Source organism: Pristiophorus japonicus, chromosome 19 (assembly GCF_044704955.1).
Source record: "Pristiophorus japonicus isolate sPriJap1 chromosome 19, sPriJap1.hap1, whole genome shotgun sequence".
NCBI lineage: Eukaryota > Metazoa > Chordata > Chondrichthyes > Pristiophoridae > Pristiophorus > Pristiophorus japonicus.
Window position 1 is genome coordinate 66751360 of NC_091995.1, and position 16086 is coordinate 66767445.

Consider the following 16086-nt stretch of genomic DNA (forward strand, 5'->3'; position numbering starts at 1 on the left):
GGATACGATGCCCAGTGATACGATGCTCTGTGATACGATGCACAGTGATACGATGCCCAGTGATACGATGCTCAGTGATACGATGCCCAGTGATGCGATGCCCAGTGATACGATGCCCTGTGATACGATGTCCAGTGATACGATGCCCAGTGAGATGATGCCATGTGATACGATGTCCAGTGATACGGTGTCCAGTGATACGATGCCTTGTGATACGATGCTCAGTGATATGATTCCCTGTGATATGATGCAGAGTGATACGATGCTCACTGAAACGATGCCAGTGATACGATGCAGAGTGATACGATGCTCAGTGATATGATGCCCTGTGATACGATGCAGAGTGATACGATGCCCAGTGACACGATGCCCTGTGATACGATGTGCAGTGATACGATGCCCAGTGATACGATGCTCAGTGATACGATGCCCAGTGATGCGATGCCCAATGATTCGATGCCCAGTGATGCGATGCCCAGTGATACGATGCCCAGTGATACGATGCTCAGTGATACGATGCCCAGTGATGCGATGCCCAGTGATACGATGCCCTGTGATACGATGTCCAGTCATACGATGCCCAGTGAGAAGATGCCAAGTGATACGATGTCCAGTGATACGATGTCCAGTGATACGATGCCTTGTGATACGATGCTCAGTGATATGATTCCCTGTGATTTGATGCAGAGTGATACGATGCTCACTGAAACGATGCCAGTGATACGATGCAGAGTGATACGATGCTCAGTGATACGATGCCCTGTGATACGATGCAGAGTGATATGATGCCCAGTGACACGATGCCCTGTGATACGATGTGCAGTGATACGATGCCCAGTGATACGATGCTCAGTGATACAACGCCCGGTGATACGATGCCCTGTGATACGATGCCCTGTGATACAATGCCCAGTGATGCGATGCCCAGTGATTCGATGCCCAGTGATGCGATGCCCAGTGATACGATGCCCAGTGATACGATGCTCAGTGATACGATGCCCAGTGATGCGATGCCCAGTGATACGATGCCCTGTGATACGATGTCCAGTGATACGATGCCCAGTGAGATGATGCCATGTGATACGATGTCCAGTGATACGATGTCCAGTGATACGATGCCTTGTGATACGATGCTCAGTGATATGATTCCCTGTGATTTGATGCAGAGTGATACGATGCTCACTGAAACGATGCCAGTGATATGATGCAGAGTGATACGATGCTCAGTGATACGATGCCCTGTGATACGATGCAGAGTGATACGATGCCCAGTGACACGATGCCCTGTGATACGATGTGCAGTGTTACGATGCCCAGTGATACGATGCTCAGTGATACAATGCCCGGTGATACGATGCCCTGTGATACGATGCCCTGTGATACGATGCCCGGTGATACAATGCCCAGTGATACGATGCTCTGTGCTACGATGGCCAGTGATAAGATGCTCTGTGATACGATGCCCAGTGATACGATTCCCTGTGATACGATGCTCTGTGATACGATGCCCAGTGATATGATGCCCTGTGATACGATGCGCAGTGATACGATGCCCTGTGATACCATGCCCAATGGTATGATGCTCTGTGATACGATGCTATGTGATACGATGCCCAGTGATACGATGCCCTGTGATATGCTGCCCAGTGATACGATGCCCAGTGATATGATGCTCAATGATACGATGCCCAGTGATATGATGTCCAGTGATACGATGTCCTGTGATATGATGCGAGTGATACGGTGCCCTGTGATACGATTCTCAGTGATACCATGCTCAGTGATACAATGCTCAGTGATACGATGCCCTGTGATACGATGCCCAGTGATACGATGCCCTCTGATACGATGCGCAGTGATATGATGCCCTGTGATATGTTGCCCAATTATATGATGCTCTGTGATACGATGCTATGTGATACGATGCTCAGTGATACGATGCCCAGTGGTACGATGCTCTGTGATACGATTCTCTGTGATACGATGCCTGGTGATACGATGCCCTGTGATGTGATGCGCAGTGATACGATGCCCAGTGATACGACGCTCAGTGATACGAAGCCCAGTGATATGATGCCCAGTGATATGATGCCCAGTGATACGATGTTCAGTGATACGATGCCCAGTGATACGATGCTCAGTGATACGGTGCCCAGTGATATGATGCCCTGTGATATGATGTACAGTGATACGATGCCCAGTGATATGATGCCATGTGATACGATCTCCAGTGATACGATGTCCAGTGATACGATGCTCTGTGATACGATGCCCAGTGATACGATGCCCTGTGATACGGTGCCCAATGATATGATGCTCTGTGATACGATGTTATGTGATACGATGCGCAGTGATACGATGCCCAGTGATACGACGCTCAGTGATACGATGTCCTGTGATACGATGCCCAGTGATACGATGCCTAGTGATAGGATGTTCAATGATACGATGCGCAGTGATACGATGTCCAGTGATACGATGCTCTGTGATACGATGCTCTGTGATACGATGCCCAGTGTTACGATGCTCTGTGATACGATGCGCAGTGATATGATGCCCAGTGATACGATGCTCTGTGATACGATGCTCTGTGATACGATGCCCAGTGATACGATGCCCTGTGATACGATGCGCACTGATATGATGCCCTGTGATATGTTGCCCAATTATATGATACTCTGTGATACGATGCTATGTGATACGATGCTCAGTGATACGATGCCCAGTGGTACGATGCTCTGTGATACGATTCTCTGTGATACGATGCCTGGTGATACGATGCCCTGTGATACGATGAGCAGTGATACGATGCCCAGTGATGCGACGCTCAGTGATACGAAGCCCAGTGATACGATGCCCTGTGATACGATGCGCACTGATATGATGCAGTGTGATATGTTGCCCAATTATATGATGCTCTGTGATACGATGCTATGTGATACGATGCTCAGTGATACAATGCCCAGTGGTACGATGCTCTGTGATACGATTCTCTGTGATACGATGCCTGGTGATATGATGCCCTGTGATATGATGCGCAGTGATACGATGCCCAGTGATGCGATGCTCAGTGATACGAAGCAGAGTGATACGATGCCCAGTGATACGATGTTCAGTGATACGATGCCCAGTGATATGATGCTCAGTGATACGGTGCCCAGTGATATGATGCCCTGTGATATGATGTACAGTGATACGATGCCCAGTGACATGATCCCATGTGATACGATGTCCAGTGATACGATGTCCAGTGATACGATGCTCTGTGGTACGATGCCCAGTGATACGATGCCCTGTGATGTGATGCCCAGTGATGCGATGCTCAGTGATACGATGCGCAGCGATACGATGCCCAGTGATACGATGCTCTGTGATACGATGCCCAGTGATATGGTGCCCTGTGATATGATGCACAGTGATACGATGCCTAGTGATGCGACGCTCAGTGATACGAAGCCCAGTGATACGATGCCCAATTATATGATGCTCTGTGATACGATGCTATTTGATACGATGATCAGTGATACGATGCCCAGTGATACGATGCTCTGTGGTACGATGGCCAGTGATAAGATGCTCTGTGATACGATGTCCAGTGATACGATGCCCTGGGATACGATGCCCAGTGATACGATGCTCTGTGATACGATGCACAGTGATACGATGCCCAGTGATACGATGCTCTGTGATACGATGGTCTGTGATGCGATGCTATGTGATTCGATGCTCAGTGATACGATGCCCAGTGATACGATGCTCTGTGATATGATGCCCGGTGATATGATGCGCAGTGATACGATGTCCAGTGATGCGATGCTCAGTGATGCAAAGCCCAGTGATACGATGCCCAGTGATACGATGCCCAGTGATACGAAGATCAGTGACACGATGCCCAGTGATGCGATGCCCAGTGATTCGATGCCCAGTGATGCGATGCCCAGTGATACGATGCTCAGTGATCCGATGCCCAGTGATGCGATGCCCAGTGATACGATGCCCTGTGATACGATGTCCAGTGATACGATGCCCAGTGAGATGATGCCATGTGATACGATGTCCAGTGATACGATGTCCAGTGATACGATGCCTTGTGGTATGATGCTCAGTGATATGATTCCCTGTGATATGATGCAGAGTGATACGATGCTCACTGAAACGATGCCAGTGATACAATTCAGAGTGATACGATACTCAGTGATACGATGCCCTGTGATACGATGCAGAGTGATATGATGCCCAGTGACACGATGCCCTGTGATACGATGTGCAGTAATATGATGCCCAGTGATACGATGCTCAGTGATACAATGCCCGGTGATATGATGCCCTGTGATACGATGCCCTGTGATACAATGCTCAGTGATACGATGCTCAGTGATACAATGCCCAGTGATACGATGCTCTGTGCTACGATGGCCAGTGATAAGATGCTCTGTGATACGATATCCAGTGATACGATGCTCTGTGATACGATGTCCAGTGATACGATGCCCAGTGATACGATGCTCAGTGATACGATGCCCAGTGATGCGATGCCCAGTGATTCGATGCCCAGTGATGCGATGCCCAGTGATACGATGCCCAGTGATACGATTCTCAGTGATACGATGCCCAGTGATACGATGTCCAGTGATACGATGCCCAGTGAGATGATGCCATGTGATACGATGTCCAGTGATACGATGTCCAGTGATACGATGCCTTGTGATATGCTGCCCAGTGATACGATGCCCTGTGATATGATGCGCAGTGATACGATGCCCAATGATATGATGCTCAATGATACGATGCCCAGTGATATGATGTCCAGTGATACGATGCCCTGTGATATGATGCGAGTGATACGGTGCCCTGTGATACGATTCTCAGTGATACCAAGCTCAGTGATACAATGCCCAGTGATACGATGCTCTGTGGTACGATGCCCAGTGATACGATGCCCTGTGATATGATGCCCAGTGATACGATGCTCTGTGATACGATGTGCAGCGATACGATGCCCAGTGATACGATGCTCTGTGATACGATGCCCAGTGATATGGTGCCCTGTGATATGATGCGCAGTGATACGATGCCCAGTGATGCAACGCTCAGTGATACGAAGCCCAGTGATACGATGCCCAATTATATGATGCTCTGTGATACGATGCTATTTGATACGATGATCAGTGATACGATGCCCAGTGATACGATACTCTGTGATACGATGGCCAGTGATAAGATGCTCTGTGATACGATGTCCAGTGATACGATGCCCTGTGATACGATGCCCAGTGATACGATGCTCTGTGATACGATACACAGTGATACGATGCACAGTGATACGATGCTCTGTGATACGATGGTCCGTGATGCGCTGCTATGTGATTCGATGCTCAGTGATACGATGCCCACTGATACGATGCTCTGTGATACGATGCCCAGTGATTCGATGCCCAGTGATGCGATGCCCAGTGATACGATGCCCAGTGATACGATGCTCAGTGATACGATGTCCAGTGATGCGATGCCCAGTGATACGATGCCCTGTGATACGATGTCCAGTGATACGATGCCCAGTGAGATGATGCCATGTGATACGATGTCCAGTGATACGATGTCCAGTGATACGATGCCTTGTGATCCGATGCTCAGTGATATGATTCCCTGTGATATGATGCAGTGATACGATGCTCACTGAAACGATGCCAGTGATACGATGCAGAGTGATACGATGCTCAGTGATACGATGCCCTGTGATACGATGCAGAGTGATACGATGCCCAGTGACACGATGCCCTGTGATACGATGTGCAGTGATACGATGCCCAGTGATACGATGCTCAGTGATACAATGCCCGGTGATACGATGCCCTGTGATACGATGCCCTGTGATACAATGCCCAGTGATACGATGCTCAGTGATACAATGCCCAGTGATACGATGCCCTGCGATACGATGCCCGGTGATACAATGCCCAGTGATACGATGCTCTGTGCTACGATGGCCAGTGATAAGATGCTCTGTGATACGATATCCAGTGATACGATGCTCTGTGACACCATGCCCAGTGATACGATGCCCTGTGATACGATGCGCAGTGATACGATGCCCAGTGATACGATGTTCTGTGATACGATGCTCTGTGATACGATGCGCAGTGATACGATGCCCTGTGATACCATGCCCAATGGTATGATGCTCTGTGATACGATGCTATGTGATACGATGCTCAGTGATACGATGCCCTGTGATATGCTGCCCAGTGATACGATGCCCAGTGATATGATGCTCAATGATACGATGCCCAGTGATATGATGTCCAGTGATACGATGCCCTGTGATATGATGCGAGTGATACGGTGCCCTGTGATACGATTCTCAGTGATACCATGCTCAGTGATACAATGCTCAGTGATACGATGCCCTGTGATACGATGCCCAGTGATACGATGCCCTCTGATACGATGCGCAGTGATATGATGCCCTGTGAAATGTTGCCCAATTATATGATGCTCTGTGATACGATGCTATGTGATACGATGCTCAGTGATACGATGCCCAGTGGTACGATGCTCTGTGATACGAATCTCTGTGATACGATGCCTAGTGATACGATGCCCTGTGATGTGATGCGCAGTGATACGATGCCCAGTGATACGACGCTCAGTGATACGAAGCAGAGTGATACGATGCCCAGTGATATGATGCCCTGTGATATGATGTACAGTGATACGATGCCCAGTGATATGATGCCATGTGATACGATGTCCAGTGATATGATGTCCAGTGATACGATGCTCTGTGATACGATGCCCAGTGATACGATGCCCTGTGATACGGTGCCCAATGATATGATGCTCTGTGATACGATGTTATGTGATACGATGCGCAGTGATACGATGCCCAGTGATACGACGCTCAGTGATACGATGTCCTGTGATACGATGCCCAGTGATACGATGCCTAGTGATAGGATGCTCAGTGATACGATGCGCAGTGATACGATGTTCAGTGATACGATGCTCTGTGATACGATGCCCAGTGATACGATGCTCTGTGATATGATGCCCAGTGTTACGATGCTCTGTGATACGATGCCTGGTGATATGATGCCCTGTGATATGATGCGCAGTGATACGATGCCCAGTGATGCGACGCTCAGTGATACGAAGCAGAGTGATACGATGCCCAGTGATACGATGTTCAGTGATACGATGCCCAGTGATATGATGCAGTGTGATATGTTGCCCAATTATATGATGCTCTGTGATACGATGCTATGTGATACGATGCTCAGTGATACAATGCCCAGTGGTACGATGCTCTGTGATACGATTCTCTGTGATACGATGCCTGGTGATATGATGCCCTGTGATATGATGCGCAGTGATACGATGCCCAGTGATGCGACGCTCAGTGATACGAAGCAGAGTGATACGATGCCCAGTGATACGATGTTCAGTGATACGATGCCCAGTGATATGATGCTCAGTGATACGGTGCCCAGTGATATGATGCCCTGTGATATGATGTACAGTGATACGATGCCCAGTGATATAATCCCATGTGATACGATGTCCAGTGATACGATGTCCAGTGATACGATGCTCTGTGGTACGATGCCCAGTGATACGATGCCCTGTGATATGATGCCCAGTGATACGATGCTCAGTGATACGATGCGCAGCGATACAAAGCCCAGTGATACGATGCTCTGTGATACGATGCCCAGTGATATGGTGCCCTGTGATATGATGCACAGTGATACGATGCCTAGTGATGCGACGCTCAGTGATACGAAGCCCAGTGATACGATGCCCAATTATATGATGCTCTGTGATACGATGCTATTTGATACGATGATCAGTGATACGATGCCCAGTGATACGATGCTCTGTGGTACGATGGCCAGTGATAAGATGCTCTGTGATACGATGTCCAGTGATACGATGCCCTGGGATACGATGCCCAGTGATACGATGCTCTGTGATACGATGCACAGTGATACGATGCCCAGTGATACGATGCTCTGTGATACGATGGTCTGTGATGCGATGCTATGTGATTCGATGCTCAGTGATACGATGCCCAGTGATACGATGCTCTGTGATATGATGCCCGGTGATATGATGCGCAGTGATACGATGTCCAGTGATGCGATGCTCAGTGATGCAAAGCCCAGTGATACGATGCCCAGTGATACGATGCCCAGTGATACGATGATCAGTGATACGATGCCCAGTGATGCGATGCCCAGTGATTCGATGCCCAGTGATGCGATGCCCAGTGATACGATGCTCAGTGATCCGATGCCCAGTGATGCGATGCCCAGTGATACGATGCCCTGTGATACGATGTCCAGTGATACGATGCCCAGTGAGATGATGCCATGTGATACGATGTCCAGTGATACGATGTCCAGTGATACGATGCCTTGTGGTATGATGCTCAGTGATATGATTCCCTGTGATATGATGCAGAGTGATACGATGCTCACTGAAACGATGCCAGTGATACAATTCAGAGTGATACGATACTCAGTGATACGATGCCCTGTGATACGATGCAGAGTGATATGATGCCCAGTGACACGATGCCCTGTGATACGATGTGCAGTAATATGATGCCCAGTGATACGATGCTCAGTGATACAATGCCCAGTGATACGATGCTCTGTGCTACGATGGCCAGTGATAAGATGCTCTGTGATACGATATCCAGTGATACGATGCTCTGTGATACGATGTCCAGTGATACGATGCCCAGTGATACGATGCTCAGTGATACGATGCCCAGTGATGCGATGCCCAGTGATTCGATGCCCAGTGATGCGATGCCCAGTGATACGATGCCCAGTGATACGATTCTCAGTGATACGATGCCCAGTGATGCGATGCCCAGTGATACGATGCCCTGTGATACGATGTCCAGTGATACGATGCCCAGTGAGATGATGCCATGTGATACGATGTCCAGTGATACGATGTCCAGTGATACGATGCCTTGTGATATGCTGCCCAGTGATACGATGCCCTGTGATATGATGCGCAGTGATACGATGCCCAATGATATGATGCTCAATGATACGATGCCCAGTGATATGATGTCCAGTGATACGATGCCCTGTGATATGATTCTCAGTGATACCAAGCTCAGTGATACAATGCCCAGTGATACGATGCTCTGTGGTACGATGCCCAGTGATACGATGCCCTGTGATATGATGCCCAGTGATACGATGCTCTGTGATACGATGCGCAGCGATACGATGCCCAGTGATACGATGCTCTGTGATACGATGCCCAGTGATATGGTGCCCTGTGATATGATGCACAGTGATACGATGCCCAGTGATGCAACGCTCAGTGATACGAGGCCCAGTGATACGATGCCCAATTATATGATGCTCTGTGATACGATGCTATTTGATACGATGATCAGTGATACGATGCCCAGTGATACGATACTCTGTGATACGATGGCCAGTGATAAGATGCTCTGTGATACGATGTCCAGTGATACGATGCCCTGTGATACGATGCCCAGTGATACGATGCTCTGTGATACGATGCACAGTGATACGATGCACAGTGATACGATGCTCTGTGATACGATGGTCTGTGATGCGATGCTATGTGATTCGATGCTCAGTGATACGATGCCCAGTGATACGATGCTCTGTGATACGATGCCCAGTGATTCGATGCCCAGTGATGCGATGCCCAGTGATACGATGCCCAGTGATACGATGCTCAGTGATACGATGTCCAGTGATGCGATGCCCAGTGATACGATGCCCTGTGATACGATGTCCAGTGATACGATGCCCAGTGAGATGATGCCATGTGATACGATGTCCAGTGATATGATGTCCAGTGATACGATGCCTTGTGATCCGATGCTCAGTGATATGATTCCCTGTGATATGATGCAGAGTGATACGATGCTCACTGAAACGATGCCAGTGATACGATGCAGAGTGATACGATGCTCAGTGATACGATGCCCTGTGATACGATGCAGAGTGATACGATGCCCAGTGACACGATGCCCTGTGATACGATGTGCAGTGATACGATGCCCAGTGATACGATGCTCAGTGATACAATGCCCGGTGATACGATGCCCTGTGATACAATGCCCTGTGATACAATGCCCAGTGATACGATGCTCAGTGATACAATGCCCAGTGATACGATGCCCTGCGATACGATGCCCGGTGATACAATGCCCAGTGATACGATGCTCTGTGCTACGATGGCCAGTGATAAGATGCTCTGTGATACGATATCCAGTGATACGATGCTCTGTGACACCATGCCCAGTGATACGATGCCCTGTGATACGATGCGCAGTGATACGATGCCCAGTGATACGATGTTCTGTGATACGATGCTCTGTGATACGATGCGCAGTGATACGATGCCCTGTGATACCATGCCCAATGGTATGATGCTCTGTGATACGATGCTATGTGATACGATGCTCAGTGATACGATGCCCTGTGATATGCTGCCCAGTGATACGATGCCCAGTGATATGATGCTCAATGATACGATGCCCAGTGATATGATGTCCAGTGATACGATGCCCTGTGATATGATGCGAGTGATACGGTGCCCTGTGATACGATTCTCAGTGATACCATGCTCAGTGATACAATGCTCAGTGATACGATGCCCTGTGATACGATGCCCAGTGATACGATGCCCTCTGATACGATGCGCAGTGATATGATGCCCAGTGATACGATGCCCTCTGATACGATGCGCAGTGATATGATGCCCTGTGATACGATGCGCAGTGATACGATGCCCAGTGATACGATGCTCTGTGATACGATGCTCTGTGATACGATGCCCAGTGATACGATGCCCTGTGATACGATGCGCAGTGATATGATGCCCTGTGATATGTTGCCCAATTATATGATACTCTGTGATACGATGCTACGTGATACGATGCTCAGTGATACGATGCCCAGTGGTACGATGCTCTGTGATACGATTCTCTGTGATACGATGCCTGGTGATACGATGCCCTGTGATATGATGAGCAGTGATACGATGCCTAGTGATGCGACGCTCAGTGATACGATGCCCAGTGATACGATGCCCTGTGATACGATGCGCACTGATATGATGCAGTGTGATATGTTGCCCAATTATATGATGCTCTGTGATACGATGCTATGTGATACGATGCTCAGTGATACGATGCCCAGTGGTACGATGCTCTGTGATACGATTCTCTGTGATATGATGCCTGGTGATACGATGCCCTGTGATATGATGCGCAGTGATACGATGCCCAGTGATGCGACGCTCCGTGATACGAAGCCCAGTGATACGATGCCCAGTGATACGATGTTCAGTGATACGATGCCCAGTGATATGATGCCCTGTGATATGATGTACAGTGATACGATGCCCAGTGATATGATCCCATGTGATACGATGTCCAGTGATACGATGTCCAGTGATACGATGCTCTGTAATACGATGCCCAGTGATACGATGCCCTGTGATACGGTGCCCAATGATATGCTGCTCTGTGATACGATGTTATGTGATACGATGCGCAGTGATACGATGCCCAATGATACGACGCTCAGTGATATGATGTCTTGTGATACGATGCTCAGTGATACGATGCCCAGTGATACGATGTCCAGTTATACAATGTTCTGTGATACGATGCCCAGTGATACGATGCTCTTTGGTACGAAGGCCGGTGATAAGATGCTCTGTGATACGATGCCCAGTGATACGATGCTCTGTGATACGATGCCCAGTGTTACGATGCTCTGTGATACGATGCGCAGTGATACGATGCCCAGTGATACGATGCTCTGTGATACGATGCTCTGTGATACGATGCCCAGTGATACGATGCCCTGTGATATGATGAGCAGTGATACGATGCCCAGTGATGCGACACTCAGTGATACGAAGCCCAGTGATACGATGCCCAGTGATGCGATGCCCAGTGATACGATGCTCTGTGATACGATGCTCTGTGATACGATGCCCAGTGATACGATGCCCTGTGATATGATGCGCAGTGATATGATGCCCTGTGATATGTTGCCCAATTATATGATGCCCAGTGATACGATGCTCTGTGATACGATGCTCTGTGATACGATGCCCAGTGATACGATGCCCTGTGATATGATGCGAGTGATACGGTGCCCTGTGATACGATTCTCAGTGATACCATGCTCAGTGATACAATGCTCAGTGATACGATGCCCTGTGATACGATGCCCAGTGATACGATGCCCTCTGATTCGATGCGCAGTGATATGATGCCCTGTGAAATGTTGCCCAATTATATGATGCTCTGTGATACGATGCTATGTGATACGATGCTCAGTGATACGATGCCCAGTGGTACGATGCTCTGTGATACGAATCTCTGTGATACGATGCCTAGTGATACGATGCCCTGTGATGTGATGCGCAGTGATACGATGCCCAGTGATACGACGCTCAGTGATACGAAGCCCAGTGATACGATGCCCAGTGATATGATGCCCTGTGATATGATGTACAGTGATACGATGCCCAGTGATATGATGCCATGTGATACGATGTCCAGTGATACGATGTCCAGTGATACGATGCTCTGTGATACGATGCCCAGTGATACGATGCCCTGTGATACGGTGCCCAATGATATGATGCTCTGTGATACGATGTTATGTGATACGATGCGCAGTGATACGATGCCCAGTGATACGACGCTCAGTGATACGATGCCCTGTGATATGATGCCCAGTGATACGATGCCTAGTGATAGGATGCTCAGTGATACGATGCGCAGTGATACGATGTCCAGTGATACGATGCTCTGTGATACGATGCCCAGTGATACGATGCTCTGTGATACGATGCGCAGTGATACGATGCCCAGTGATACGATGCTCTGTGATACGATGCTCTGTGATACGATGTCCAGTGATACGATGCCCTGTGATACGATGCGCAGTGATATGATGCCCTGTGATATGTTGCCCAATTATATGATACTCTGTGATACGATGCTATGTGATACGATGCTCAGTGATACGATGCCCAGTGGTACGATGCTCTGTGATACGATTATCTGTGATACGATGCCTGGTGATACGATGCCCTGTGATATGATGATCAGTGATACGATGCCTAGTGATGCGACGCTCAGTGATACGATGCCCAGTGATACGATGCCCTGTGATACGATGCGCACTGATATGATGCAGTGTGATATGTTGCCCAATTATATGATGCTCTGTGATACAATGCTATGTGATACGATGCTCAGTGATACGATGCCCAGTGGTACGATGCTCTGTGATACGATTCTCTGTGATATGATGCCTGGTGATACGATGCCCTGTGATATGATGCGCAGTGATACGATGCCCAGTGATGCGACGCTCAGTGATACGAAGCCCAGTGCTACGATGCCCAGTGATACGATGTTCAGTGATACGATGCCCAGTGATATGATGCCCTGTGATATGATGTACAGTGATACGATGCCCAGTGATATGATCCCATGTGATAAGATGTCCAGTGATACGATGTCCAGTGATACGATGCTCTGTAATACGATGCCCAGTGATACGATGCCCTGTGATACGGTGCCCAATGATATGATGCTCTGTGATACGATGTTATGTGATACGATGCGCAGTGATACGATGCCCAATGATACGACGCTCAGTGATACGATGTCTTGTGATACGATGCTCAGTGATACGATGCCCAGTGATACGATGTCCAGTTATACAATGTTCTGTGATACGATGCCCAGTGATACGATGCTCTTTGGTATGAAGGCCGGTGATAAGATGCTCTGTGATACGATGCCCAGTGATACGATGCTCTGTGATACGATGCCCAGTGTTACGATGCCCTCTGATACGATGCGCAGTGATATGATGCCCAGTGATACGATGCCCTCTGATACGATGCGCAGTGATATGATGCCCTGTGATACGATGCGCAGTGATACGATGCCCAGTGATACGATGCTCTGTGATACGATGCTCTGTGATATGATGCCCAGTGATACGATGCCCTGTGATACGATGCGCAGTGATATGATGCCCTGTGATATGTTGCCCAATTATATGATACTCTGTGATACGATGCTATGTGATACGATGCTCAGTGATACGATGCCCAGTGGTACGATGCTCTGTGATACGATTCTCTGTGATACGATGCCTGGTGATACGATGCCCTGTGATATGATGAGCAGTGATACGATGCCTAGTGATGCGACGCTCAGTGATACGATGCCCAGTGATACGATGCCCTGTGATACGATGCGCACTGATATGATGCAGTGTGATATGTTGCCCAATTATATGATGCTCTGTGATACGATGCTATGTGATACGATGCTCAGTGATACGATGCCCAGTGGTACGATGCTCTGTGATACGATTCTCTGTGATATGATGCCTGGTGATACGATGCCCTGTGATATGATGCGCAGTGATACGATGCCCAGTGATGCGATGCTCAGTGATACGAAGCCCAGTGCTACGATGCCCAGTGATACGATGTTCAGTGATACGATGCCCAGTGATATGATGCCCTGTGATATGATGTACAGTGATACGATGCCCAGTGATATGATCCCATGTGATACGATGTCCAGTGATACGATGTCCAGTGATACGATGCTCTGTAATACGATGCCCAGTGATACGATGCGCAGTGATACGATGCCCAATGATACGACGCTCAGTGATATGATGTCTTGTGATACGATGCTCAGTGATACGATGCCCAGTGATACGATGTCCAGTTATACAATGTTCTGTGATACGATGCCCAGTGATACGATGCTCTTTGGTACGAAGGCCGGTGATAAGATGCTCTGTGATACGATGCCCAGTGATACGATGCTCTGTGATACGATGCCCAGTGTTACGATGCTCTGTGATACGATGCGCAGTGATACGATGCCCAGTGATACGATGCTCTGTGATACGATGCTCTGTGATACGATGCCCAGTGATACGATGCCCTGTGATATGATGAGCAGTGATACGATGCCCAGTGATGCGACACTCAGTGATACGAAGCCCAGTGATACGATGCCCAGTGATGCGATGCCCAGTGATACGATGCTCTGTGATACGATGCTCTGTGATACGATGCCCAGTGATACGATGCCCTGTGATATGATGCGCAGTGATATGATGCCCTGTGATATGTTGCCCAATTATATGATGCCCAGTGATACGATGCTCTGTGATACGATGCTCTGTGATACGATGCCCAGTGATACGATGCCCTGTGATATGATGCGAGTGATACGGTGCCCTGTGATACGATTCTCAGTGATACCATGCTCAGTGATACAATGCTCAGTGATACGATGCCCTGTGATACGATGCCCAGTGATACGATGCCCTCTGATACGATGCGCAGTGATATGATGCCCTGTGAAATGTTGCCCAATTATATGATGCTCTGTGATACGATGCTATGTGATACGATGCTCAGTGATACGATGCCCAGTGGTACGATGCTCTGTGATACGAATCTCTGTGATACGATGCCTAGTGATACGATGCCCTGTGATGTGATGCGCAGTGATACGATGCCCAGTGATACGACGCTCAGTGATACGAAGCCCAGTGATACGATGCCCAGTGATATGATGCCCTGTGATATGATGTACAGTGATACGATGCCCAGTGATATGATGCCATGTGATACGATGTTCAGTGATACGATGTCCAGTGATACGATGCTCTGTGATACGATGCCCAGTGATACGATGCCCTGTGATACGGTGCCCAATGATATGATGCTCTGTGATACGATGTTATGTGATACGATGCGCAGTGATACGATGCCCAGTGATACGACGCTCAGTGATACGATGTCCTGTGATACGATGCCCAGTGATACGATGCCTAGTGATAGGATGCTCAGTGATACGATGCGCAGTGATACGATGTCCAGTGATACGATGCTCTGTGATACGATGCCCAGTGATACGATGCTCTGTGATACGATGCGCAGTGATACGATGCCCAGTGATACGATGCTCTGTGATACGATGCTCTGTGATACGATGCCCAGTGATAC